At 52.1% G+C, this 17,724-nt stretch overlaps 56 non-coding genes and 22 pseudogenes across 56 annotated transcripts; all 78 read left to right on the top strand.

Moving 5' to 3' along the window:
* Nucleotides 1-51: 51 nt before the first annotated feature.
* Nucleotides 52-170, top strand: LOC131142938 (5S ribosomal RNA). Its single transcript, XR_009132997.1, has one exon. It is a non-coding gene; the product is annotated as a 5S ribosomal RNA (ribosomal RNA).
* Nucleotides 171-282: 112 nt separating this feature from the next.
* LOC131143174 (5S ribosomal RNA) lies at nt 283-401 on the top strand. Its single transcript, XR_009133227.1, has one exon. It is a non-coding gene; the product is annotated as a 5S ribosomal RNA (ribosomal RNA).
* A 112-nt stretch (nt 402-513) lies between these two features.
* LOC131097582 (5S ribosomal RNA) lies at nt 514-632 on the top strand. The gene has a single exon (XR_009116480.1). It is a non-coding gene; the product is annotated as a 5S ribosomal RNA (ribosomal RNA).
* A 112-nt stretch (nt 633-744) lies between these two features.
* Nucleotides 745-863, top strand: LOC131100807 (5S ribosomal RNA). Its single transcript, XR_009119129.1, has one exon. It is a non-coding gene; the product is annotated as a 5S ribosomal RNA (ribosomal RNA).
* A 111-nt stretch (nt 864-974) lies between these two features.
* Nucleotides 975-1,093, top strand: LOC131100031 (5S ribosomal RNA). Its single transcript, XR_009118798.1, has one exon. It is a non-coding gene; the product is annotated as a 5S ribosomal RNA (ribosomal RNA).
* A 112-nt stretch (nt 1,094-1,205) lies between these two features.
* Nucleotides 1,206-1,324, top strand: LOC131141944 (5S ribosomal RNA). The gene has a single exon (XR_009132585.1). It is a non-coding gene; the product is annotated as a 5S ribosomal RNA (ribosomal RNA).
* A 111-nt stretch (nt 1,325-1,435) lies between these two features.
* Nucleotides 1,436-1,544, top strand: LOC131141559 (5S ribosomal RNA; annotated as a pseudogene).
* Nucleotides 1,545-1,656: 112 nt separating this feature from the next.
* Nucleotides 1,657-1,775, top strand: LOC131098253 (5S ribosomal RNA). Its single transcript, XR_009117129.1, has one exon. It is a non-coding gene; the product is annotated as a 5S ribosomal RNA (ribosomal RNA).
* A 112-nt stretch (nt 1,776-1,887) lies between these two features.
* On the top strand, nt 1,888-2,006 carry LOC131100794 (5S ribosomal RNA). Its single transcript, XR_009119128.1, has one exon. It is a non-coding gene; the product is annotated as a 5S ribosomal RNA (ribosomal RNA).
* Nucleotides 2,007-2,118: 112 nt separating this feature from the next.
* Nucleotides 2,119-2,227, top strand: LOC131141408 (5S ribosomal RNA; annotated as a pseudogene).
* A 112-nt stretch (nt 2,228-2,339) lies between these two features.
* Nucleotides 2,340-2,458, top strand: LOC131098242 (5S ribosomal RNA). The gene has a single exon (XR_009117118.1). It is a non-coding gene; the product is annotated as a 5S ribosomal RNA (ribosomal RNA).
* Nucleotides 2,459-2,570: 112 nt separating this feature from the next.
* Nucleotides 2,571-2,679, top strand: LOC131142069 (5S ribosomal RNA; annotated as a pseudogene).
* Nucleotides 2,680-2,790: 111 nt separating this feature from the next.
* Nucleotides 2,791-2,909, top strand: LOC131097236 (5S ribosomal RNA). Its single transcript, XR_009116147.1, has one exon. It is a non-coding gene; the product is annotated as a 5S ribosomal RNA (ribosomal RNA).
* Nucleotides 2,910-3,020: 111 nt separating this feature from the next.
* On the top strand, nt 3,021-3,139 carry LOC131143397 (5S ribosomal RNA). The gene has a single exon (XR_009133445.1). It is a non-coding gene; the product is annotated as a 5S ribosomal RNA (ribosomal RNA).
* A 112-nt stretch (nt 3,140-3,251) lies between these two features.
* LOC131098325 (5S ribosomal RNA) lies at nt 3,252-3,370 on the top strand. The gene has a single exon (XR_009117201.1). It is a non-coding gene; the product is annotated as a 5S ribosomal RNA (ribosomal RNA).
* Nucleotides 3,371-3,482: 112 nt separating this feature from the next.
* Nucleotides 3,483-3,591, top strand: LOC131100661 (5S ribosomal RNA; annotated as a pseudogene).
* A 112-nt stretch (nt 3,592-3,703) lies between these two features.
* LOC131143414 (5S ribosomal RNA) lies at nt 3,704-3,822 on the top strand. The gene has a single exon (XR_009133462.1). It is a non-coding gene; the product is annotated as a 5S ribosomal RNA (ribosomal RNA).
* A 111-nt stretch (nt 3,823-3,933) lies between these two features.
* On the top strand, nt 3,934-4,052 carry LOC131142540 (5S ribosomal RNA). The gene has a single exon (XR_009132644.1). It is a non-coding gene; the product is annotated as a 5S ribosomal RNA (ribosomal RNA).
* A 112-nt stretch (nt 4,053-4,164) lies between these two features.
* Nucleotides 4,165-4,283, top strand: LOC131142984 (5S ribosomal RNA). Its single transcript, XR_009133042.1, has one exon. It is a non-coding gene; the product is annotated as a 5S ribosomal RNA (ribosomal RNA).
* Nucleotides 4,284-4,395: 112 nt separating this feature from the next.
* On the top strand, nt 4,396-4,504 carry LOC131141153 (5S ribosomal RNA; annotated as a pseudogene).
* A 112-nt stretch (nt 4,505-4,616) lies between these two features.
* On the top strand, nt 4,617-4,735 carry LOC131099651 (5S ribosomal RNA). Its single transcript, XR_009118474.1, has one exon. It is a non-coding gene; the product is annotated as a 5S ribosomal RNA (ribosomal RNA).
* Nucleotides 4,736-4,846: 111 nt separating this feature from the next.
* LOC131100660 (5S ribosomal RNA) lies at nt 4,847-4,955 on the top strand (annotated as a pseudogene).
* A 111-nt stretch (nt 4,956-5,066) lies between these two features.
* Nucleotides 5,067-5,185, top strand: LOC131098231 (5S ribosomal RNA). The gene has a single exon (XR_009117107.1). It is a non-coding gene; the product is annotated as a 5S ribosomal RNA (ribosomal RNA).
* A 112-nt stretch (nt 5,186-5,297) lies between these two features.
* LOC131098975 (5S ribosomal RNA) lies at nt 5,298-5,416 on the top strand. The gene has a single exon (XR_009117819.1). It is a non-coding gene; the product is annotated as a 5S ribosomal RNA (ribosomal RNA).
* Nucleotides 5,417-5,528: 112 nt separating this feature from the next.
* Nucleotides 5,529-5,637, top strand: LOC131101145 (5S ribosomal RNA; annotated as a pseudogene).
* Nucleotides 5,638-5,749: 112 nt separating this feature from the next.
* Nucleotides 5,750-5,868, top strand: LOC131141932 (5S ribosomal RNA). Its single transcript, XR_009132584.1, has one exon. It is a non-coding gene; the product is annotated as a 5S ribosomal RNA (ribosomal RNA).
* A 111-nt stretch (nt 5,869-5,979) lies between these two features.
* On the top strand, nt 5,980-6,098 carry LOC131142937 (5S ribosomal RNA). The gene has a single exon (XR_009132996.1). It is a non-coding gene; the product is annotated as a 5S ribosomal RNA (ribosomal RNA).
* A 112-nt stretch (nt 6,099-6,210) lies between these two features.
* On the top strand, nt 6,211-6,329 carry LOC131143173 (5S ribosomal RNA). The gene has a single exon (XR_009133226.1). It is a non-coding gene; the product is annotated as a 5S ribosomal RNA (ribosomal RNA).
* Nucleotides 6,330-6,441: 112 nt separating this feature from the next.
* On the top strand, nt 6,442-6,560 carry LOC131097580 (5S ribosomal RNA). Its single transcript, XR_009116479.1, has one exon. It is a non-coding gene; the product is annotated as a 5S ribosomal RNA (ribosomal RNA).
* Nucleotides 6,561-6,672: 112 nt separating this feature from the next.
* On the top strand, nt 6,673-6,791 carry LOC131100783 (5S ribosomal RNA). Its single transcript, XR_009119127.1, has one exon. It is a non-coding gene; the product is annotated as a 5S ribosomal RNA (ribosomal RNA).
* Nucleotides 6,792-6,902: 111 nt separating this feature from the next.
* Nucleotides 6,903-7,021, top strand: LOC131100029 (5S ribosomal RNA). Its single transcript, XR_009118796.1, has one exon. It is a non-coding gene; the product is annotated as a 5S ribosomal RNA (ribosomal RNA).
* Nucleotides 7,022-7,133: 112 nt separating this feature from the next.
* On the top strand, nt 7,134-7,252 carry LOC131141920 (5S ribosomal RNA). Its single transcript, XR_009132583.1, has one exon. It is a non-coding gene; the product is annotated as a 5S ribosomal RNA (ribosomal RNA).
* A 111-nt stretch (nt 7,253-7,363) lies between these two features.
* Nucleotides 7,364-7,472, top strand: LOC131141558 (5S ribosomal RNA; annotated as a pseudogene).
* Nucleotides 7,473-7,584: 112 nt separating this feature from the next.
* Nucleotides 7,585-7,703, top strand: LOC131098219 (5S ribosomal RNA). The gene has a single exon (XR_009117095.1). It is a non-coding gene; the product is annotated as a 5S ribosomal RNA (ribosomal RNA).
* A 112-nt stretch (nt 7,704-7,815) lies between these two features.
* Nucleotides 7,816-7,934, top strand: LOC131100772 (5S ribosomal RNA). The gene has a single exon (XR_009119126.1). It is a non-coding gene; the product is annotated as a 5S ribosomal RNA (ribosomal RNA).
* Nucleotides 7,935-8,046: 112 nt separating this feature from the next.
* Nucleotides 8,047-8,155, top strand: LOC131141407 (5S ribosomal RNA; annotated as a pseudogene).
* Nucleotides 8,156-8,267: 112 nt separating this feature from the next.
* On the top strand, nt 8,268-8,386 carry LOC131098208 (5S ribosomal RNA). Its single transcript, XR_009117084.1, has one exon. It is a non-coding gene; the product is annotated as a 5S ribosomal RNA (ribosomal RNA).
* A 112-nt stretch (nt 8,387-8,498) lies between these two features.
* Nucleotides 8,499-8,607, top strand: LOC131142068 (5S ribosomal RNA; annotated as a pseudogene).
* A 111-nt stretch (nt 8,608-8,718) lies between these two features.
* Nucleotides 8,719-8,837, top strand: LOC131097235 (5S ribosomal RNA). The gene has a single exon (XR_009116146.1). It is a non-coding gene; the product is annotated as a 5S ribosomal RNA (ribosomal RNA).
* A 111-nt stretch (nt 8,838-8,948) lies between these two features.
* Nucleotides 8,949-9,067, top strand: LOC131143394 (5S ribosomal RNA). Its single transcript, XR_009133443.1, has one exon. It is a non-coding gene; the product is annotated as a 5S ribosomal RNA (ribosomal RNA).
* A 112-nt stretch (nt 9,068-9,179) lies between these two features.
* Nucleotides 9,180-9,298, top strand: LOC131098324 (5S ribosomal RNA). Its single transcript, XR_009117200.1, has one exon. It is a non-coding gene; the product is annotated as a 5S ribosomal RNA (ribosomal RNA).
* Nucleotides 9,299-9,410: 112 nt separating this feature from the next.
* LOC131100659 (5S ribosomal RNA) lies at nt 9,411-9,519 on the top strand (annotated as a pseudogene).
* A 112-nt stretch (nt 9,520-9,631) lies between these two features.
* LOC131143413 (5S ribosomal RNA) lies at nt 9,632-9,750 on the top strand. The gene has a single exon (XR_009133461.1). It is a non-coding gene; the product is annotated as a 5S ribosomal RNA (ribosomal RNA).
* Nucleotides 9,751-9,861: 111 nt separating this feature from the next.
* Nucleotides 9,862-9,980, top strand: LOC131141375 (5S ribosomal RNA). The gene has a single exon (XR_009132525.1). It is a non-coding gene; the product is annotated as a 5S ribosomal RNA (ribosomal RNA).
* A 112-nt stretch (nt 9,981-10,092) lies between these two features.
* On the top strand, nt 10,093-10,211 carry LOC131142983 (5S ribosomal RNA). The gene has a single exon (XR_009133041.1). It is a non-coding gene; the product is annotated as a 5S ribosomal RNA (ribosomal RNA).
* A 112-nt stretch (nt 10,212-10,323) lies between these two features.
* LOC131141152 (5S ribosomal RNA) lies at nt 10,324-10,432 on the top strand (annotated as a pseudogene).
* Nucleotides 10,433-10,544: 112 nt separating this feature from the next.
* On the top strand, nt 10,545-10,663 carry LOC131099650 (5S ribosomal RNA). Its single transcript, XR_009118473.1, has one exon. It is a non-coding gene; the product is annotated as a 5S ribosomal RNA (ribosomal RNA).
* A 111-nt stretch (nt 10,664-10,774) lies between these two features.
* LOC131100658 (5S ribosomal RNA) lies at nt 10,775-10,883 on the top strand (annotated as a pseudogene).
* Nucleotides 10,884-10,994: 111 nt separating this feature from the next.
* LOC131098196 (5S ribosomal RNA) lies at nt 10,995-11,113 on the top strand. The gene has a single exon (XR_009117073.1). It is a non-coding gene; the product is annotated as a 5S ribosomal RNA (ribosomal RNA).
* Nucleotides 11,114-11,225: 112 nt separating this feature from the next.
* On the top strand, nt 11,226-11,344 carry LOC131098974 (5S ribosomal RNA). Its single transcript, XR_009117818.1, has one exon. It is a non-coding gene; the product is annotated as a 5S ribosomal RNA (ribosomal RNA).
* Nucleotides 11,345-11,456: 112 nt separating this feature from the next.
* LOC131101144 (5S ribosomal RNA) lies at nt 11,457-11,565 on the top strand (annotated as a pseudogene).
* Nucleotides 11,566-11,677: 112 nt separating this feature from the next.
* LOC131141909 (5S ribosomal RNA) lies at nt 11,678-11,796 on the top strand. The gene has a single exon (XR_009132582.1). It is a non-coding gene; the product is annotated as a 5S ribosomal RNA (ribosomal RNA).
* A 111-nt stretch (nt 11,797-11,907) lies between these two features.
* Nucleotides 11,908-12,026, top strand: LOC131142936 (5S ribosomal RNA). The gene has a single exon (XR_009132995.1). It is a non-coding gene; the product is annotated as a 5S ribosomal RNA (ribosomal RNA).
* A 112-nt stretch (nt 12,027-12,138) lies between these two features.
* On the top strand, nt 12,139-12,257 carry LOC131143172 (5S ribosomal RNA). Its single transcript, XR_009133225.1, has one exon. It is a non-coding gene; the product is annotated as a 5S ribosomal RNA (ribosomal RNA).
* Nucleotides 12,258-12,369: 112 nt separating this feature from the next.
* Nucleotides 12,370-12,488, top strand: LOC131097579 (5S ribosomal RNA). Its single transcript, XR_009116478.1, has one exon. It is a non-coding gene; the product is annotated as a 5S ribosomal RNA (ribosomal RNA).
* Nucleotides 12,489-12,600: 112 nt separating this feature from the next.
* On the top strand, nt 12,601-12,719 carry LOC131100761 (5S ribosomal RNA). Its single transcript, XR_009119125.1, has one exon. It is a non-coding gene; the product is annotated as a 5S ribosomal RNA (ribosomal RNA).
* Nucleotides 12,720-12,830: 111 nt separating this feature from the next.
* Nucleotides 12,831-12,949, top strand: LOC131100028 (5S ribosomal RNA). Its single transcript, XR_009118795.1, has one exon. It is a non-coding gene; the product is annotated as a 5S ribosomal RNA (ribosomal RNA).
* Nucleotides 12,950-13,061: 112 nt separating this feature from the next.
* LOC131141897 (5S ribosomal RNA) lies at nt 13,062-13,180 on the top strand. Its single transcript, XR_009132580.1, has one exon. It is a non-coding gene; the product is annotated as a 5S ribosomal RNA (ribosomal RNA).
* Nucleotides 13,181-13,291: 111 nt separating this feature from the next.
* LOC131141556 (5S ribosomal RNA) lies at nt 13,292-13,400 on the top strand (annotated as a pseudogene).
* Nucleotides 13,401-13,512: 112 nt separating this feature from the next.
* Nucleotides 13,513-13,631, top strand: LOC131098184 (5S ribosomal RNA). Its single transcript, XR_009117062.1, has one exon. It is a non-coding gene; the product is annotated as a 5S ribosomal RNA (ribosomal RNA).
* Nucleotides 13,632-13,743: 112 nt separating this feature from the next.
* Nucleotides 13,744-13,862, top strand: LOC131100749 (5S ribosomal RNA). Its single transcript, XR_009119123.1, has one exon. It is a non-coding gene; the product is annotated as a 5S ribosomal RNA (ribosomal RNA).
* Nucleotides 13,863-13,974: 112 nt separating this feature from the next.
* On the top strand, nt 13,975-14,083 carry LOC131141406 (5S ribosomal RNA; annotated as a pseudogene).
* Nucleotides 14,084-14,195: 112 nt separating this feature from the next.
* Nucleotides 14,196-14,314, top strand: LOC131098173 (5S ribosomal RNA). The gene has a single exon (XR_009117051.1). It is a non-coding gene; the product is annotated as a 5S ribosomal RNA (ribosomal RNA).
* A 112-nt stretch (nt 14,315-14,426) lies between these two features.
* Nucleotides 14,427-14,535, top strand: LOC131142067 (5S ribosomal RNA; annotated as a pseudogene).
* Nucleotides 14,536-14,646: 111 nt separating this feature from the next.
* On the top strand, nt 14,647-14,765 carry LOC131097234 (5S ribosomal RNA). Its single transcript, XR_009116145.1, has one exon. It is a non-coding gene; the product is annotated as a 5S ribosomal RNA (ribosomal RNA).
* A 112-nt stretch (nt 14,766-14,877) lies between these two features.
* On the top strand, nt 14,878-14,996 carry LOC131141886 (5S ribosomal RNA). Its single transcript, XR_009132579.1, has one exon. It is a non-coding gene; the product is annotated as a 5S ribosomal RNA (ribosomal RNA).
* A 111-nt stretch (nt 14,997-15,107) lies between these two features.
* Nucleotides 15,108-15,216, top strand: LOC131141555 (5S ribosomal RNA; annotated as a pseudogene).
* A 112-nt stretch (nt 15,217-15,328) lies between these two features.
* LOC131098160 (5S ribosomal RNA) lies at nt 15,329-15,447 on the top strand. The gene has a single exon (XR_009117039.1). It is a non-coding gene; the product is annotated as a 5S ribosomal RNA (ribosomal RNA).
* Nucleotides 15,448-15,559: 112 nt separating this feature from the next.
* On the top strand, nt 15,560-15,678 carry LOC131143412 (5S ribosomal RNA). Its single transcript, XR_009133460.1, has one exon. It is a non-coding gene; the product is annotated as a 5S ribosomal RNA (ribosomal RNA).
* Nucleotides 15,679-15,789: 111 nt separating this feature from the next.
* Nucleotides 15,790-15,908, top strand: LOC131100698 (5S ribosomal RNA). Its single transcript, XR_009119118.1, has one exon. It is a non-coding gene; the product is annotated as a 5S ribosomal RNA (ribosomal RNA).
* A 112-nt stretch (nt 15,909-16,020) lies between these two features.
* On the top strand, nt 16,021-16,139 carry LOC131100738 (5S ribosomal RNA). Its single transcript, XR_009119122.1, has one exon. It is a non-coding gene; the product is annotated as a 5S ribosomal RNA (ribosomal RNA).
* Nucleotides 16,140-16,251: 112 nt separating this feature from the next.
* Nucleotides 16,252-16,360, top strand: LOC131142401 (5S ribosomal RNA; annotated as a pseudogene).
* Nucleotides 16,361-16,472: 112 nt separating this feature from the next.
* On the top strand, nt 16,473-16,591 carry LOC131098149 (5S ribosomal RNA). The gene has a single exon (XR_009117028.1). It is a non-coding gene; the product is annotated as a 5S ribosomal RNA (ribosomal RNA).
* Nucleotides 16,592-16,703: 112 nt separating this feature from the next.
* On the top strand, nt 16,704-16,812 carry LOC131101071 (5S ribosomal RNA; annotated as a pseudogene).
* Nucleotides 16,813-16,923: 111 nt separating this feature from the next.
* On the top strand, nt 16,924-17,042 carry LOC131097142 (5S ribosomal RNA). The gene has a single exon (XR_009116055.1). It is a non-coding gene; the product is annotated as a 5S ribosomal RNA (ribosomal RNA).
* Nucleotides 17,043-17,154: 112 nt separating this feature from the next.
* Nucleotides 17,155-17,263, top strand: LOC131141151 (5S ribosomal RNA; annotated as a pseudogene).
* Nucleotides 17,264-17,375: 112 nt separating this feature from the next.
* On the top strand, nt 17,376-17,494 carry LOC131099649 (5S ribosomal RNA). The gene has a single exon (XR_009118472.1). It is a non-coding gene; the product is annotated as a 5S ribosomal RNA (ribosomal RNA).
* Nucleotides 17,495-17,605: 111 nt separating this feature from the next.
* Nucleotides 17,606-17,714, top strand: LOC131100656 (5S ribosomal RNA; annotated as a pseudogene).
* Nucleotides 17,715-17,724: the final 10 nt, after the last annotated feature.

Below are 17,724 nucleotides of genomic sequence, written 5' to 3'. Positions count from 1 at the left end.
CTAGTTTGGCCTGGGTCGCCTTCAAATAAGATCTTTTCAGTTGTCCTGGCAGCTTACGGCCATACTACCCTGAAAACGCCCGATCTCGTCCGATCTTGGAAGCTAAGCAGGGGCGGGCCTGGTTAGTACTTGGATGGGAGACCGCCTGGGAATACCAGGTGCTGTAAGCTTTTCATGGTTTCTGCTCTTGCCTGACAGCAGAGGGCGCTGTTTGACACTTTTTGCTGGAGTCTAGTTTGGCCTGCGTCTTCTTCAAATAGGATCTTTTCAGTTGCCCTGGCAGCTTACGGCCATACTACCCTGAAAAAGCCCGATCTCGTCCGATCTCGGAAGCTAAGCAGGGGCGGGCCTGGTTAGTACTTGGATGGGAGACCGCCTGGGAATACCAGGTGCTGTAAGCTTTTTATGGTTTCTGCTCTTGCCTGACAGCAGAGGGCGCTGTTTGACACTTTTTGCTGGAGTCTAGTTTGGCCTGCGTCGCCTTCAAATAGGATCTTTTCAGTTGCCCTTGCAGCTTACGGCCATACTACCCTGAAAACGCCCGATCTCGTCCGATCTCGGAAGCTAAGCAGGGGCGGGCCTGGTTAGTACTTGGATGGGAGACCGCCTGGGATTACCAGGTGCTGTAAGCTTTTTATGGTTTCTGCTCTTGCCTGACAGCAGAGGGCGCTGTTTGACACTTTTTGCTGGAGTCTAGTTTGGCCTGCGTCTTCTTCAAATAGGATCTTTTCAGTTGACCTGGCAGCTTATGGCCATACTACCCTGAAAACGCCCGATCTCGTCCGATCTCGGAAGCTAAGCAGGGGCGGGCCTGGTTAGTACTTGGATGGGAGACCGCCTGGGAATACCAGGTGCTGTAAGCTTTTTATGGTTTCTGCTCTAGCCTGACAGCAGAGGGCGCTGTTTGACACTTTTTGCTGGATCTAGTTTGGCCTGCGTCGCCTTCAAATAAGATCTTTTCAGTTGTCCTGGCAGCCTTCGGCCATACTACCCTGAAAACGCCCGATCTCGTCCGATCTAGGAAGCTAAGCAGGGGCGGGCCTGGTTAGTACTTGGATGGGAGACCGCCTGGGAATACCAGGTGCTGTAAGCTTTTTATGGTTTCTGCTCTTGCCTGACAGCAGAGGGCGCTGTTTGACACTTTTTGCTGTAGTCTAGTTTGGCCTGCGTCACCTTCAAATAGGATCTTTTCAGTTGACCTGGCAGCTTACGGCCATACTACCCTGAAAATGCCCGATCTCGTCCGATCTCGGAAGCTAAGCAGGGGCGGGCCTGGTTAGTACTTGGATGGGAGACCGCCTGGGAATACCAGGTGCTGTAAGCTTTTTATGGTTTCTGCTCTAGCCTGACAGCAGAGGGCGCTGTTTGACACTTTTTGCTGGATCTAGTTTGGCCTGCGTCGCCTTCAAATAAGATCTTTTCAGTTGTCCTGGCAGATTACGGCCATACTACCCTGAAAACGCCCGATCTCGGAAGCTAAGCAGGGGCGGGCCTGGTTAGTACTTGGATGGGAGACCGCCTGTGAATACCAGGTGCTGTAAGCTTTTTATGGTTTCCGCTCTTGCCTGACAGCAGAGGGCGCTGTTTGACACTTTTTGCTGGAGTCTAGTTTGGCCTGCGTCGCCTTCAAATAGGATCTTTTCAGTTGATGTGGCAGCTTACGGCCATACTACCCTGAAAACGCCCGATCTCGTCCGATCTCGGAAGCTAAGCAGGGGCGGGCCTGGTTAGTACTTGGATGGGAGACCGCCTGGGAATACCAGGTGCTGTAAGCTTTTTATGGTTTCTGCTCTTGCCTGACAGCAGAGGGCGCTGTTTGACACTTTTTGCTGTAGTCTAGTTTGGCCTGCGTCTTCTTCAAATAGGATCTTTTCAGTTGACCTGGAAGCTTATGGCCATACTACCCTGAAAACGCCCGATCTCGTCCGATCTCGGAAGCTAAGCAGGGGCGGGCCTGGTTAGTACTTGGATGGGAGACCGCCTGGGAATACCAGGTGCTGTAAGCTTTTTATGGTTTCTGCTCTTGCCTGACAGCAGAGGGCGCTGTTTGACACTTTTTGCTGTAGTCTAGTTTGGCCTGCGTCGCCTTCAAATAGGATCTTTTCAGTTGCCTTGGCAGCTTTTGGCCATACTACCCTGAAAACGCCCGATCTCGGAAGCTAAGCAGGGGCGGGCCTGGTTAGTACTTGGATGGGAGACCGCCTGGGAATACCAGGTGCTGTAAGCTTTTTATGGTTTCTGCTCTTGCCTGACAGCAGAGGGCGCTGTTTGACACTTTTTGCTGGAGTCTAGTTTGGCCTGCCTCGCCTTCAAATAGGATCTTTTCAGTTGATGTGGCAGCTTACGGCCATACTACCCTGAAAACGCCCGATCTCGTCCGATCTCGGAAGCTAAGCAGGGGCGGGCCTGGTTAGTACTTGGATGGGAGACCGCCTGGGAATACCAGGTGCTGTAAGCTTTTTATGGTTTCTGCTCTTGCCTGACAGCAGAGGGCGCTGTTTGACACTTTTTGCTGGAGTCTAGTTTGGCCTGCGTGGCCTTCAAATAAGATTTTTTCAGTTGTCCTTAAAGCTTACGGCCATACTACCCTGAAAACGCCTGATCTCGGAAGCTAGGCAGGGGAGGGCCTGGTTAGTACTTGGATGGGAGACCGCCTGGGAATACCAGGTGCTGTAAGCTTTTTATGGTTTCTGCTCTAGCCTGACAGCAGAGGGCGCTGTTTGACACTTTTTGCTTGATCTAGTTTGGCCTGCGTCGCCTTCAAATAAGATCTTTTCAGTTGTCCTGGCAGCTTACGGCCATACCACCCTGAAAACGCCTGATCTCGTCCAATCTCGGAAGCTAAGCAGGGGCGGGCCTGGTTAGTACTTGGATGGGAGACCGCCTGGGAATACCAGGTGCTGTAAGCTTTTTATGGTTTCTGCTCTAGCCTGACAGCAGAGGGCGCTGTTTGACACTTTTTGCTGGATCTAGTTTGGCCTGGGTCGCCTTCAAATAAGATCTTTTCAGTTGTCCTGGCAGCTTACGGCCATACTACCCTGAAAACGCCCGATCTCGTCCGATCTCGGAAGCTAAGCAGGGGCGGCCCTGGTTAGTACTTGGATGGGAGACCGCCTGGGAATACCAGGTGCTGTAAGCTTTTCATGGTTTCTGCTCTTGCCTGACAGCAGAGGGCGCTGTTTGACACTTTTTGCTGGAGTCTAGTTTGGCCTGCGTCGCCTTCAAATAGGATCTTTTCAGTTGCCCTTGCAGCTTACGGCCATACTACCCTGAAAACACCCGATCTCGTCCGATCTCGGAAGCTAAGCAGGGGCGGTCCTGGTTAGTACTTGGATGGGAGACCGCCTGGGATTACCAGGTGCTGTAAGCTTTTTATGGTTTCTGCTCTTGCCTGACAGCAGAGGGCGCTGTTTGACACTTTTTGCTGGAGTCTAGTTTGGCCTGCGTCTTCTTCAAATAGGATCTTTTCAGTTGTCCTGGCAGCTTACGGCCATACTACCCTGAAAACGCCCGATCTCGGAAGCTAAGCAGGGGCGGGCCTGGTTAGTACTTGGATGGGAGACCGCCTGGGAATACCAGGTGCTGTAAGCTTTTTATGGTTTCTGCTCTTGCCTGACAGCAGAGGGCGCTGTTTGACACTTTTTGCTGTAGTCTAGTTTGGCCTGCGTCACCTTCAAATAGGATCTTTTCAGTTGACCTGGCAGCTTACGGCCATACTACCCTGAAAATGCCCGATCTCGTCCGATCTCGGAAGCTAAGCAGGGGCGGGCCTGGTTAGTACTTGGATGGGAGGCCGCCTGGGAATACCAGGTGCTGTAAGCTTTTTATGGTTTCTGCTCTAGCCTGACAGCAGAGGGCGCTGTTTGACACTTTTTGCTGGATCTAGTTTGGCCTGGGTCGCCTTCAAATAAGATCTTTTCAGTTGTCCTGGCAGCTTACGGCCATACTACCCTGAAAACACCCGATCTCGTCCGATCTCGGAAGCTAAGCAGGGGCGGGCCTGGTTAGTACTTGGATGGGAGACCGCCTGGGAATACCAGGTGCTGTAAGCTTTTCATGGTTTTTGCTCTTGCCTGACAGCAGAGGGCGCTGTTTGACACTTTTTGCTGGAGTCTAGTTTGGCCTGCGTCTTCTTCAAATAGGATCTTTTCAGTTGACCTGGAAGCTTATGGCCATACTACCCTGAAAACGCCCGATCTCGTCCGATCTCGGAAGCTAAGCAGGGGCGGGCCTGGTTAGTACTTGGATGGGAGACCGCCTGGGAATACCAGGTGTTGTAAGCTTTTCATGGTTTCTGCTCTTGCCTGACAGCAGAGGGCGCTGTTTGACATGTTTTGCTGGAGTCTAGTTTGGCCTGCGTCACCTTCAAATAGGATCTTTTCAGTTGACCTGGCAGCTTACGGCCATACTACCCTGAAAACGCCCGATCTCGGAAGCTAAGCAGGGGCGGGCCTGGTTAGTACATGGATGGGAGACCGCCTGGGAATACCAGGTGCTGTAAGCTTTTTATGGTTTCTGATCTTGCCTGACAGCAGAGGGCGCTGTTTGACATGTTTTGCTGGAGTCTAGTTTGGCCTGCGTCACCTTCAAATAGGATCTTTTCAGTTGACCTGGCAGCTTACGGCCATACTACCTTGAAAACGCCCGATCTCGTCCGATCTCAGAGGCTAAGCAGGGGCGGGCCTGGTTAGTACTTGAATGGGAGACCGCCTGGGAATACCAGGTGCTGTAAGCTTTTTATGGTTTCTGCTCTTGCCTAACAGCAGAGGGCGCTGTTTGACACTTTTTAATGGATCTAGTTTGGCCTGCGTCGCCTTCAAATAAGATCTTTTCAGTTGTCCTGGCAGCTTACGGCCATACTACCCTGAAAACGCCCGATCTCGGAAGCTAAGCAGGGGCGGGCCTGGTTAGTACTTGGATGGGAGACCGCCTGGGAATACCAGGTGCTGTAAGCTTTTTATGGTTTCTGCTCTAGCCTGACAGCAGAGGGCGCTGTTTGACACTTTTTGCTGGATCTAGTTTGGCCTGGGTCGCCTTCAAATAAGATCTTTTCAGTTGTCCTGGCAGCTTACGGCCATACTACCCTGAAAACGCCCGATCTCGTCCGATCTCGGAAGCTAAGCAGGGGCGGGCCTGGTTAGTACTTGGATGGGAGACCGCCTGGGAATACCAGGTGCTGTAAGCTTTTCATGGTTTCTGCTCTTGCCTGACAGCAGAGGGCGCTGTTTGACACTTTTTGCTGGAGTCTAGTTTGGCCTGCGTCGCCTTCAAATAGGATCTTTTCAGTTGCCCTTGCAGCTTACGGCCATACTACCCTGAAAACGCCCGATCTCGTCCGATCTCGGAAGCTAAGCAGGGGCGGTCCTGGTTAGTACTTGGATGGGAGACCGCCTGGGATTACCAGGTGCTGTAAGCTTTTTATGGTTTCTGCTCTTGCCTGACAGCAGAGGGCGCTGTTTGACACTTTTTGCTGGAGTCTAGTTTGGCCTGCGTCTTCTTCAAATAGGATGTTTTCAGTTGTCCTGGCAGCTTACGGCCATACTACCCTGAAAACGCCCGATCTCGGAAGCTAAGCAGGGGCGGGCCTGGTTAGTACTTGGATGGGAGACCGCCTGTGAATACCAGGTGCTGTAAGCTTTTTATGGTTTCTGCTCTTGCCTGACAGCAGAGGGCGCTGTTTGACACTTTTTGCTGTAGTCTAGTTTGGCCTGCGTCACCTTCAAATAGGATCTTTTCAGTTGACCTGGCAGCTTACGGCCATACTACCCTGAAAATGCCCGATCTCGTCCGATCTCGGAAGCTAAGCAGGGGCGGGCCTGGTTAGTACTTGGATGGGAGACCGCCTGGGAATACCAGGTGCTGTAAGCTTTTTATGGTTTCTGCTCTAGCCTGACAGCAGAGGGCGCTGTTTGACACTTTTTGCTGGATCTAGTTTGGCCTGGGTCGCCTTCAAATAAGATCTTTTCAGTTGTCCTGGCAGCTTACGGCCATACTACCCTGAAAACGCCCGATCTCGTCCGATCTTGGAAGCTAAGCAGGGGCGGGCCTGGTTAGTACTTGGATGGGAGACCGCCTGGGAATACCAGGTGCTGTAAGCTTTTCATGGTTTCTGCTCTTGCCTGACAGCAGAGGGCGCTGTTTGACACTTTTTGCTGGAGTCTAGTTTGGCCTGCGTCTTCTTCAAATAGGATCTTTTCAGTTGCCCTGGCAGCTTACGGCCATACTACCCTGAAAAAGCCCGATCTCGTCCGATCTCGGAAGCTAAGCAGGGGCGGGCCTGGTTAGTACTTGGATGGGAGACCGCCTGGGAATACCAGGTGCTGTAAGCTTTTTATGGTTTCTGCTCTTGCCTGACAGCAGAGGGCGCTGTTTGACACTTTTTGCTGGAGTCTAGTTTGGCCTGCGTCGCCTTCAAATAGGATCTTTTCAGTTGCCCTTGCAGCTTACGGCCATACTACCCTGAAAACGCCCGATCTCGTCCGATCTCGGAAGCTAAGCAGGGGCGGGCCTGGTTAGTACTTGGATGGGAGACCGCCTGGGATTACCAGGTGCTGTAAGCTTTTTATGGTTTCTGCTCTTGCCTGACAGCAGAGGGCGCTGTTTGACACTTTTTGCTGGAGTCTAGTTTGGCCTGCGTCTTCTTCAAATAGGATCTTTTCAGTTGACCTGGCAGCTTATGGCCATACTACCCTGAAAACGCCCGATCTCGTCCGATCTCGGAAGCTAAGCAGGGGCGGGCCTGGTTAGTACTTGGATGGGAGACCGCCTGGGAATACCAGGTGCTGTAAGCTTTTTATGGTTTCTGCTCTAGCCTGACAGCAGAGGGCGCTGTTTGACACTTTTTGCTGGATCTAGTTTGGCCTGCGTCGCCTTCAAATAAGATCTTTTCAGTTGTCCTGGCAGCCTTCGGCCATACTACCCTGAAAACGCCCGATCTCGTCCGATCTAGGAAGCTAAGCAGGGGCGGGCCTGGTTAGTACTTGGATGGGAGACCGCCTGGGAATACCAGGTGCTGTAAGCTTTTTATGGTTTCTGCTCTTGCCTGACAGCAGAGGGCGCTGTTTGACACTTTTTGCTGTAGTCTAGTTTGGCCTGCGTCACCTTCAAATAGGATCTTTTCAGTTGACCTGGCAGCTTACGGCCATACTACCCTGAAAATGCCCGATCTCGTCCGATCTCGGAAGCTAAGCAGGGGCGGGCCTGGTTAGTACTTGGATGGGAGACCGCCTGGGAATACCAGGTGCTGTAAGCTTTTTATGGTTTCTGCTCTAGCCTGACAGCAGAGGGCGCTGTTTGACACTTTTTGCTGGATCTAGTTTGGCCTGCGTCGCCTTCAAATAAGATCTTTTCAGTTGTCCTGGCAGATTACGGCCATACTACCCTGAAAACGCCCGATCTCGGAAGCTAAGCAGGGGCGGGCCTGGTTAGTACTTGGATGGGAGACCGCCTGTGAATACCAGGTGCTGTAAGCTTTTTATGGTTTCCGCTCTTGCCTGACAGCAGAGGGCGCTGTTTGACACTTTTTGCTGGAGTCTAGTTTGGCCTGCGTCGCCTTCAAATAGGATCTTTTCAGTTGATGTGGCAGCTTACGGCCATACTACCCTGAAAACGCCCGATCTCGTCCGATCTCGGAAGCTAAGCAGGGGCGGGCCTGGTTAGTACTTGGATGGGAGACCGCCTGGGAATACCAGGTGCTGTAAGCTTTTTATGGTTTCTGCTCTTGCCTGACAGCAGAGGGCGCTGTTTGACACTTTTTGCTGTAGTCTAGTTTGGCCTGCGTCTTCTTCAAATAGGATCTTTTCAGTTGACCTGGAAGCTTATGGCCATACTACCCTGAAAACGCCCGATCTCGTCCGATCTCGGAAGCTAAGCAGGGGCGGGCCTGGTTAGTACTTGGATGGGAGACCGCCTGGGAATACCAGGTGCTGTAAGCTTTTTATGGTTTCTGCTCTTGCCTGACAGCAGAGGGCGCTGTTTGACACTTTTTGCTGTAGTCTAGTTTGGCCTGCGTCGCCTTCAAATAGGATCTTTTCAGTTGCCTTGGCAGCTTTTGGCCATACTACCCTGAAAACGCCCGATCTCGGAAGCTAAGCAGGGGCGGGCCTGGTTAGTACTTGGATGGGAGACCGCCTGGGAATACCAGGTGCTGTAAGCTTTTTATGGTTTCTGCTCTTGCCTGACAGCAGAGGGCGCTGTTTGACACTTTTTGCTGGAGTCTAGTTTGGCCTGCCTCGCCTTCAAATAGGATCTTTTCAGTTGATGTGGCAGCTTACGGCCATACTACCCTGAAAACGCCCGATCTCGTCCGATCTCGGAAGCTAAGCAGGGGCGGGCCTGGTTAGTACTTGGATGGGAGACCGCCTGGGAATACCAGGTGCTGTAAGCTTTTTATGGTTTCTGCTCTTGCCTGACAGCAGAGGGCGCTGTTTGACACTTTTTGCTGGAGTCTAGTTTGGCCTGCGTGGCCTTCAAATAAGATTTTTTCAGTTGTCCTTAAAGCTTACGGCCATACTACCCTGAAAACGCCTGATCTCGGAAGCTAGGCAGGGGAGGGCCTGGTTAGTACTTGGATGGGAGACCGCCTGGGAATACCAGGTGCTGTAAGCTTTTTATGGTTTCTGCTCTAGCCTGACAGCAGAGGGCGCTGTTTGACACTTTTTGCTTGATCTAGTTTGGCCTGCGTCGCCTTCAAATAAGATCTTTTCAGTTGTCCTGGCAGCTTACGGCCATACCACCCTGAAAACGCCTGATCTCGTCCAATCTCGGAAGCTAAGCAGGGGCGGGCCTGGTTAGTACTTGGATGGGAGACCGCCTGGGAATACCAGGTGCTGTAAGCTTTTTATGGTTTCTGCTCTAGCCTGACAGCAGAGGGCGCTGTTTGACACTTTTTGCTGGATCTAGTTTGGCCTGGGTCGCCTTCAAATAAGATCTTTTCAGTTGTCCTGGCAGCTTACGGCCATACTACCCTGAAAACGCCCGATCTCGTCCGATCTCGGAAGCTAAGCAGGGGCGGCCCTGGTTAGTACTTGGATGGGAGACCGCCTGGGAATACCAGGTGCTGTAAGCTTTTCATGGTTTCTGCTCTTGCCTGACAGCAGAGGGCGCTGTTTGACACTTTTTGCTGGAGTCTAGTTTGGCCTGCGTCGCCTTCAAATAGGATCTTTTCAGTTGCCCTTGCAGCTTACGGCCATACTACCCTGAAAACACCCGATCTCGTCCGATCTCGGAAGCTAAGCAGGGGCGGTCCTGGTTAGTACTTGGATGGGAGACCGCCTGGGATTACCAGGTGCTGTAAGCTTTTTATGGTTTCTGCTCTTGCCTGACAGCAGAGGGCGCTGTTTGACACTTTTTGCTGGAGTCTAGTTTGGCCTGCGTCTTCTTCAAATAGGATCTTTTCAGTTGTCCTGGCAGCTTACGGCCATACTACCCTGAAAACGCCCGATCTCGGAAGCTAAGCAGGGGCGGGCCTGGTTAGTACTTGGATGGGAGACCGCCTGGGAATACCAGGTGCTGTAAGCTTTTTATGGTTTCTGCTCTTGCCTGACAGCAGAGGGCGCTGTTTGACACTTTTTGCTGTAGTCTAGTTTGGCCTGCGTCACCTTCAAATAGGATCTTTTCAGTTGACCTGGCAGCTTACGGCCATACTACCCTGAAAATGCCCGATCTCGTCCGATCTCGGAAGCTAAGCAGGGGCGGGCCTGGTTAGTACTTGGATGGGAGGCCGCCTGGGAATACCAGGTGCTGTAAGCTTTTTATGGTTTCTGCTCTAGCCTGACAGCAGAGGGCGCTGTTTGACACTTTTTGCTGGATCTAGTTTGGCCTGGGTCGCCTTCAAATAAGATCTTTTCAGTTGTCCTGGCAGCTTACGGCCATACTACCCTGAAAACACCCGATCTCGTCCGATCTCGGAAGCTAAGCAGGGGCGGGCCTGGTTAGTACTTGGATGGGAGACCGCCTGGGAATACCAGGTGCTGTAAGCTTTTCATGGTTTTTGCTCTTGCCTGACAGCAGAGGGCGCTGTTTGACACTTTTTGCTGGAGTCTAGTTTGGCCTGCGTCTTCTTCAAATAGGATCTTTTCAGTTGACCTGGAAGCTTATGGCCATACTACCCTGAAAACGCCCGATCTCGTCCGATCTCGGAAGCTAAGCAGGGGCGGGCCTGGTTAGTACTTGGATGGGAGACCGCCTGGGAATACCAGGTGTTGTAAGCTTTTCATGGTTTCTGCTCTTGCCTGACAGCAGAGGGCGCTGTTTGACATGTTTTGCTGGAGTCTAGTTTGGCCTGCGTCACCTTCAAATAGGATCTTTTCAGTTGACCTGGCAGCTTACGGCCATACTACCCTGAAAACGCCCGATCTCGGAAGCTAAGCAGGGGCGGGCCTGGTTAGTACATGGATGGGAGACCGCCTGGGAATACCAGGTGCTGTAAGCTTTTTATGGTTTCTGATCTTGCCTGACAGCAGAGGGCGCTGTTTGACATGTTTTGCTGGAGTCTAGTTTGGCCTGCGTCACCTTCAAATAGGATCTTTTCAGTTGACCTGGCAGCTTACGGCCATACTACCTTGAAAACGCCCGATCTCGTCCGATCTCAGAGGCTAAGCAGGGGCGGGCCTGGTTAGTACTTGAATGGGAGACCGCCTGGGAATACCAGGTGCTGTAAGCTTTTTATGGTTTCTGCTCTTGCCTAACAGCAGAGGGCGCTGTTTGACACTTTTTAATGGATCTAGTTTGGCCTGCGTCGCCTTCAAATAAGATCTTTTCAGTTGTCCTGGCAGCTTACGGCCATACTACCCTGAAAACGCCCGATCTCGGAAGCTAAGCAGGGGCGGGCCTGGTTAGTACTTGGATGGGAGACCGCCTGGGAATACCAGGTGCTGTAAGCTTTTTATGGTTTCTGCTCTAGCCTGACAGCAGAGGGCGCTGTTTGACACTTTTTGCTGGATCTAGTTTGGCCTGGGTCGCCTTCAAATAAGATCTTTTCAGTTGTCCTGGCAGCTTACGGCCATACTACCCTGAAAACGCCCGATCTCGTCCGATCTCGGAAGCTAAGCAGGGGCGGGCCTGGTTAGTACTTGGATGGGAGACCGCCTGGGAATACCAGGTGCTGTAAGCTTTTCATGGTTTCTGCTCTTGCCTGACAGCAGAGGGCGCTGTTTGACACTTTTTGCTGGAGTCTAGTTTGGCCTGCGTCGCCTTCAAATAGGATCTTTTCAGTTGCCCTTGCAGCTTACGGCCATACTACCCTGAAAACGCCCGATCTCGTCCGATCTCGGAAGCTAAGCAGGGGCGGTCCTGGTTAGTACTTGGATGGGAGACCGCCTGGGATTACCAGGTGCTGTAAGCTTTTTATGGTTTCTGCTCTTGCCTGACAGCAGAGGGCGCTGTTTGACACTTTTTGCTGGAGTCTAGTTTGGCCTGCGTCTTCTTCAAATAGGATGTTTTCAGTTGTCCTGGCAGCTTACGGCCATACTACCCTGAAAACGCCCGATCTCGGAAGCTAAGCAGGGGCGGGCCTGGTTAGTACTTGGATGGGAGACCGCCTGTGAATACCAGGTGCTGTAAGCTTTTTATGGTTTCTGCTCTTGCCTGACAGCAGAGGGCGCTGTTTGACACTTTTTGCTGTAGTCTAGTTTGGCCTGCGTCACCTTCAAATAGGATCTTTTCAGTTGACCTGGCAGCTTACGGCCATACTACCCTGAAAATGCCCGATCTCGTCCGATCTCGGAAGCTAAGCAGGGGCGGGCCTGGTTAGTACTTGGATGGGAGACCGCCTGGGAATACCAGGTGCTGTAAGCTTTTTATGGTTTCTGCTCTAGCCTGACAGCAGAGGGCGCTGTTTGACACTTTTTGCTGGATCTAGTTTGGCCTGGGTCGCCTTCAAATAAGATCTTTTCAGTTGTCCTGGCAGCTTACGGCCATACTACCCTGAAAACGCCCGATCTCGTCCGATCTTGGAAGCTAAGCAGGGGCGGGCCTGGTTAGTACTTGGATGGGAGACCGCCTGGGAATACCAGGTGCTGTAAGCTTTTCATGGTTTCTGCTCTTGCCTGACAGCAGAGGGCGCTGTTTGACACTTTTTGCTGGAGTCTAGTTTGGCCTGCGTCTTCTTCAAATAGGATCTTTTCAGTTGCCCTGGCAGCTTACGGCCATACTACCCTGAAAAAGCCCGATCTCGTCCGATCTCGGAAGCTAAGCAGGGGCGGGCCTGGTTAGTACTTGGATGGGAGACCGCCTGGGAATACCAGGTGCTGTAAGCTTTTTATGGTTTCTGCTCTTGCCTGACAGCAGAGGGCGCTGTTTGACACTTTTTGCTGGAGTCTAGTTTGGCCTGCGTCGCCTTCAAATAGGATCTTTTCAGTTGCCCTTGCAGCTTACGGCCATACTACCCTGAAAACGCCCGATCTCGTCCGATCTCGGAAGCTAAGCAGGGGCGGGCCTGGTTAGTACTTGGATGGGAGACCGCCTGGGATTACCAGGTGCTGTAAGCTTTTTATGGTTTCTGCTCTTGCCTGACAGCAGAGGGCGCTGTTTGACACTTTTTGCTGGAGTCTAGTTTGGCCTGCGTCTTCTTCAAATAGGATCTTTTCAGTTGACCTGGCAGCTTATGGCCATACTACCCTGAAAACGCCCGATCTCGTCCGATCTCGGAAGCTAAGCAGGGGCGGGCCTGGTTAGTACTTGGATGGGAGACCGCCTGGGAATACCAGGTGCTGTAAGCTTTTTATGGTTTCTGCTCTAGCCTGACAGCAGAGGGCGCTGTTTGACACTTTTTGCTGGATCTAGTTTGGCCTGCGTCGCCTTCAAATAAGATCTTTTCAGTTGTCCTGGCAGCCTTCGGCCATACTACCCTGAAAACGCCCGATCTCGTCCGATCTAGGAAGCTAAGCAGGGGCGGGCCTGGTTAGTACTTGGATGGGAGACCGCCTGGGAATACCAGGTGCTGTAAGCTTTTTATGGTTTCTGCTCTTGCCTGACAGCAGAGGGCGCTGTTTGACACTTTTTGCTGTAGTCTAGTTTGGCCTGCGTCACCTTCAAATAGGATCTTTTCAGTTGACCTGGCAGCTTACGGCCATACTACCCTGAAAATGCCCGATCTCGTCCGATCTCGGAAGCTAAGCAGGGGCGGGCCTGGTTAGTACTTGGATGGGAGACCGCCTGGGAATACCAGGTGCTGTAAGCTTTTTATGGTTTCTGCTCTAGCCTGACAGCAGAGGGCGCTGTTTGACACTTTTTGCTGGATCTAGTTTGGCCTGCGTCGCCTTCAAATAAGATCTTTTCAGTTGTCCTGGCAGATTACGGCCATACTACCCTGAAAACGCCCGATCTCGGAAGCTAAGCAGGGGCGGGCCTGGTTAGTACTTGGATGGGAGACCGCCTGTGAATACCAGGTGCTGTAAGCTTTTTATGGTTTCCGCTCTTGCCTGACAGCAGAGGGCGCTGTTTGACACTTTTTGCTGGAGTCTAGTTTGGCCTGCGTCGCCTTCAAATAGGATCTTTTCAGTTGATGTGGCAGCTTACGGCCATACTACCCTGAAAACGCCCGATCTCGTCCGATCTCGGAAGCTAAGCAGGGGCGGGCCTGGTTAGTACTTGGATGGGAGACCGCCTGGGAATACCAGGTGCTGTAAGCTTTTTATGGTTTCTGCTCTTGCCTGACAGCAGAGGGCGCTGTTTGACACTTTTTGCTGTAGTCTAGTTTGGCCTGCGTCTTCTTCAAATAGGATCTTTTCAGTTGACCTGGAAGCTTATGGCCATACTACCCTGAAAACGCCCGATCTCGTCCGATCTCGGAAGCTAAGCAGGGGCGGGCCTGGTTAGTACTTGGATGGGAGACCGCCTGGGAATACCAGGTGCTGTAAGCTTTTTATGGTTTCTGCTCTTGCCTGACAGCAGAGGGCGCTGTTTGACACTTTTTGCTGTAGTCTAGTTTGGCCTGCGTCGCCTTCAAATAGGATCTTTTCAGTTGCCTTGGCAGCTTTTGGCCATACTACCCTGAAAACGCCCGATCTCGGAAGCTAAGCAGGGGCGGGCCTGGTTAGTACTTGGATGGGAGACCGCCTGGGAATACCAGGTGCTGTAAGCTTTTTATGGTTTCTGCTCTTGCCTGACAGCAGAGGGCGCTGTTTGACACTTTTTGCTGGAGTCTAGTTTGGCCTGCGTCGCCTTCAAATAGGATCTTTTCAGTTGATGTGGCAGCTTACGGCCATACTACCCTGAAAACGCCCGATCTCGTCCGATCTCGGAAGCTAAGCAGGGGCGGGCCTGGTTAGTACTTGGATGGGAGACCGCCTGGGAATACCAGGTGCTGTAAGCTTTTTATGGTTTCTGCTCTTGCCTGACAGCAGAGGGCGCTGTTTGACACTTTTTGCTGGAGTCTAGTTTGGCCTGCGTGGCCTTCAAATAAGATTTTTTCAGTTGTCCTTAAAGCTTACGGCCATACTACCCTGAAAACGCCTGATCTCGGAAGCTAGGCAGGGGAGGGCCTGGTTAGTACTTGGATGGGAGACCGCCTGGGAATACCAGGTGCTGTAAGCTTTTTATGGTTTCTGCTCTAGCCTGACAGCAGAGGGCGCTGTTTGACACTTTTTGCTTGATCTAGTTTGGCCTGCGTCGCCTTCAAATAAGATCTTTTCAGTTGTCCTGGCAGCTTACGGCCATACCACCCTGAAAACGCCTGATCTCGTCCAATCTCGGAAGCTAAGCAGGGGCGGGCCTGGTTAGTACTTGGATGGGAGACCGCCTGGGAATACCAGGTGCTGTAAGCTTTTTATGGTTTCTGCTCTTGCCTGACAGCAGAGGGCGCTGTTTGACACTTTTTGCTGTAGTCTAGTTTGGCCTGCGTCACCTTCAAATAGGATCTTTTCAGTTGACCTGGCAGCTTACGGCCATACTACCCTGAAAATGCCCGATCTCGTCCGATCTCGGAAGCTAAGCAGGGGCGGGCCTGGTTAGTACTTGGATGGGAGACCGCCTGGGAATACCAGGTGCTGTAAGCTTTTTATGGTTTCTGCTCTAGCCTGACAGCAGAGGGCGCTGTTTGACACTTTTTGCTGGATCTAGTTTGGCCTGCGTCGCCTTCAAATAAGATCTTTTCAGTTGTCCTGGCAGATTACGGCCATACTACCCTGAAAACGCCCGATCTCGGAAGCTAAGCAGGGGCGGGCCTGGTTAGTACTTGGATGGGAGACCGCCTGTGAATACCAGGTGCTGTAAGCTTTTTATGGTTTCCGCTCTTGCCTGACAGCAGAGGGCGCTGTTTGACACTTTTTGCTGGAGTCTAGTTTGGCCTGCGTCGCCTTCAAATAGGATCTTTTCAGTTGATGTGGCAGCTTACGGCCATACTACCCTGAAAACGCCCGATCTCGTCCGATCTCGGAAGCTAAGCAGGGGCGGGCCTGGTTAGTACTTGGATGGGAGACCGCCTGGGAATACCAGGTGCTGTAAGCTTTTTATGGTTTCTGCTCTTGCCTGACAGCAGAGGGCGCTGTTTGACACTTTTTGCTGTAGTCTAGTTTGGCCTGCGTCACCTTCAAATAGGATCTTTTCAGTTGACCTGGCAGCTTACGGCCATACTACCCTGAAAATGCCCGATCTCGTCCGATCTCGGAAGCTAAGCAGGGGCGGGCCTGGTTAGTACTTGGATGGGAGGCCGCCTGGGAATACCAGGTGCTGTAAGCTTTTTATGGTTTCTGCTCTAGCCTGACAGCAGAGGGCGCTGTTTGACACTTTTTGCTGGATCTAGTTTGGCCTGGGTCGCCTTCAAATAAGATCTTTTCAGTTGTCCTGGCAGCTTACGGCCATACTACCCTGAAAACACCCGATCTCGTCCGATCTCGGAAGCTAAGCAGGGGCGGGCCTGGTTAGTACTTGGATGGGAGACCGCCTGGGAATACCAGGTGCTGTAAGCTTTTCATGGTTTTTGCTCTTGCCTGACAGCAGAGGGCGCTGTTTGACACTTTTTGCTGGAGTCTAGTTTGGCCTGCGTCTTCTTCAAATAGGATCTTTTCAGTTGACCTGGAAGCTTATGGCCATACTACCCTGAAAACGCCCGATCTCGTCCGATCTCGGAAGCTAAGCAGGGGCGGGCCTGGTTAGTACTTGGATGGGAGACCGCCTGGGAATACCAGGTGCTGTAAGCTTTTTATGGTTTCTGCTCTTGCCTGACAGCAGAGGGCGCTGTTTGACACTTTTTGCTGTAGTCTAGTTTGGCCTGCGTCGCCTTCAAATAGGATCTTTTCAGTTGCCTTGGCAGCTTTTGGCCATACTACCCTGAAAACGCCCGATCTCGGAAGCTAAGCAGGGGCGGGCCTCGTTAGTACTTGGATGGGAGACCGCCTGGGAATACCAGGTGCTGTAAGCTTTTTATGGTTTCTGCTCTTGCCTGACAGCAGAGGGCGCTGTTTGACACTTTTTGCTGGAGTCTAGTTTGGCCTGCGTCGCCTTCAAATAGGATCTTTTCAGTTGATGTGACAGCTTACGGCCATACTACCCTGAAAACGCCCGATCTCGTCCGATCTCGGAAGCTAAGCAGGGGCGGGCCTGGTTAGTACTTGGATGGGAGACCGCCTGGGAATACCAGGTGCTGTAAGCTTTTTATGGTTTCTGCTCTTGCCTGACAGCAGAGGGCGCTGTTTGACACTTTTTGCTGGAGTCTAGTTTGGCCTGCGTGGCCTTCAAATAAGATTTTTTCAGTTGTCCTTAAAGCTTACGGCCATACTACCCTGAAAACGCCTGATCTCGGAAGCTAAGCAGGGGAGGGCCTGGTTAGTACTTGGATGGGCGACCGCCTGGGAATACCAGGTGCTGTAAGCTTTTTATGGTTTCTGCTCTAGCCTGACAGCAGAGGGCGCTGTTTGACACTTTTTGCTTGATCTAGTTTGGCCTGCGTCGCCTTCAAATAAGATCTTTTCAGTTGTCCTGGCAGCTTACGGCCATACCACCCTGAAAACGCCTGATCTCGTCCGATCTCGGGAGCTAAGCAGGGGCGGGCCTGGTTAGTACTTGGATGGGAGACCGCCTGGGAATACCAGGTGTTGTAAGCTTTTCATGGTTTCTGCTCTTGCCTGACAGCAGAGGGCGCTGTTTGACATGTTTTGCTGGAGTCTAGTTTGGCCTGCGTCACCTTCAAATAGGATCTTTTCAGTTGACCTGGCAGCTTACGGCCATACTACCCTGAAAACGCCCGATCTCGGAAGCTAAGCAGGGGCGGGCCTGGTTAGTACATGGATGGGAGACCGCCTGGGAATACCAGGTGCTGTAAGCTTTTTATGGTTTCTGATCTTGCCTGACAGCAGAGGGCGCTGTTTGACATGTTTTGCTGGAGTCTAGTTTGGCCTGCGTCACCTTCAAATAGGATCTTTTCAGTTGACCTGGCAGCTTACGGCCATACTACCTTGAAAACGCCCGATCTCGTCCGATCTCAGAGGCTAAGCAGGGGCGGGCCTGGTTAGTACTTGAATGGGAGACCGCCTGGGAATACCAGGTGCTGTAAGCTTTTTATGGTTTCTGCTCTTGCCTAACAGCAGAGGGCGCTGTTTGACACTTTTTGCTGGATCTAGTTTGGCCTGCGTCGCCTTCAAATAAGATCTTTTCAGTTGTCCTGGCAGCTTACGGCCATACTACCCTGAAAACGCCCGATCTCGGAAGCTAAGCAGGGGCGGGCCTGGTTAGTACTTGGATGGGAGACCGCCTGGGAATACCAGGTGCTGTAAGCTTTTTATGGTT

The sequence above is a fragment of the Doryrhamphus excisus genome, chromosome 13, assembly GCF_030265055.1.
Source record: "Doryrhamphus excisus isolate RoL2022-K1 chromosome 13, RoL_Dexc_1.0, whole genome shotgun sequence".
Classification (NCBI taxonomy): domain Eukaryota; kingdom Metazoa; phylum Chordata; class Actinopteri; order Syngnathiformes; family Syngnathidae; genus Doryrhamphus; species Doryrhamphus excisus.
The sequence above is the reverse complement of the archived record's forward strand: the minus strand, read 5'-3'. Positions and strand labels throughout refer to the sequence as shown.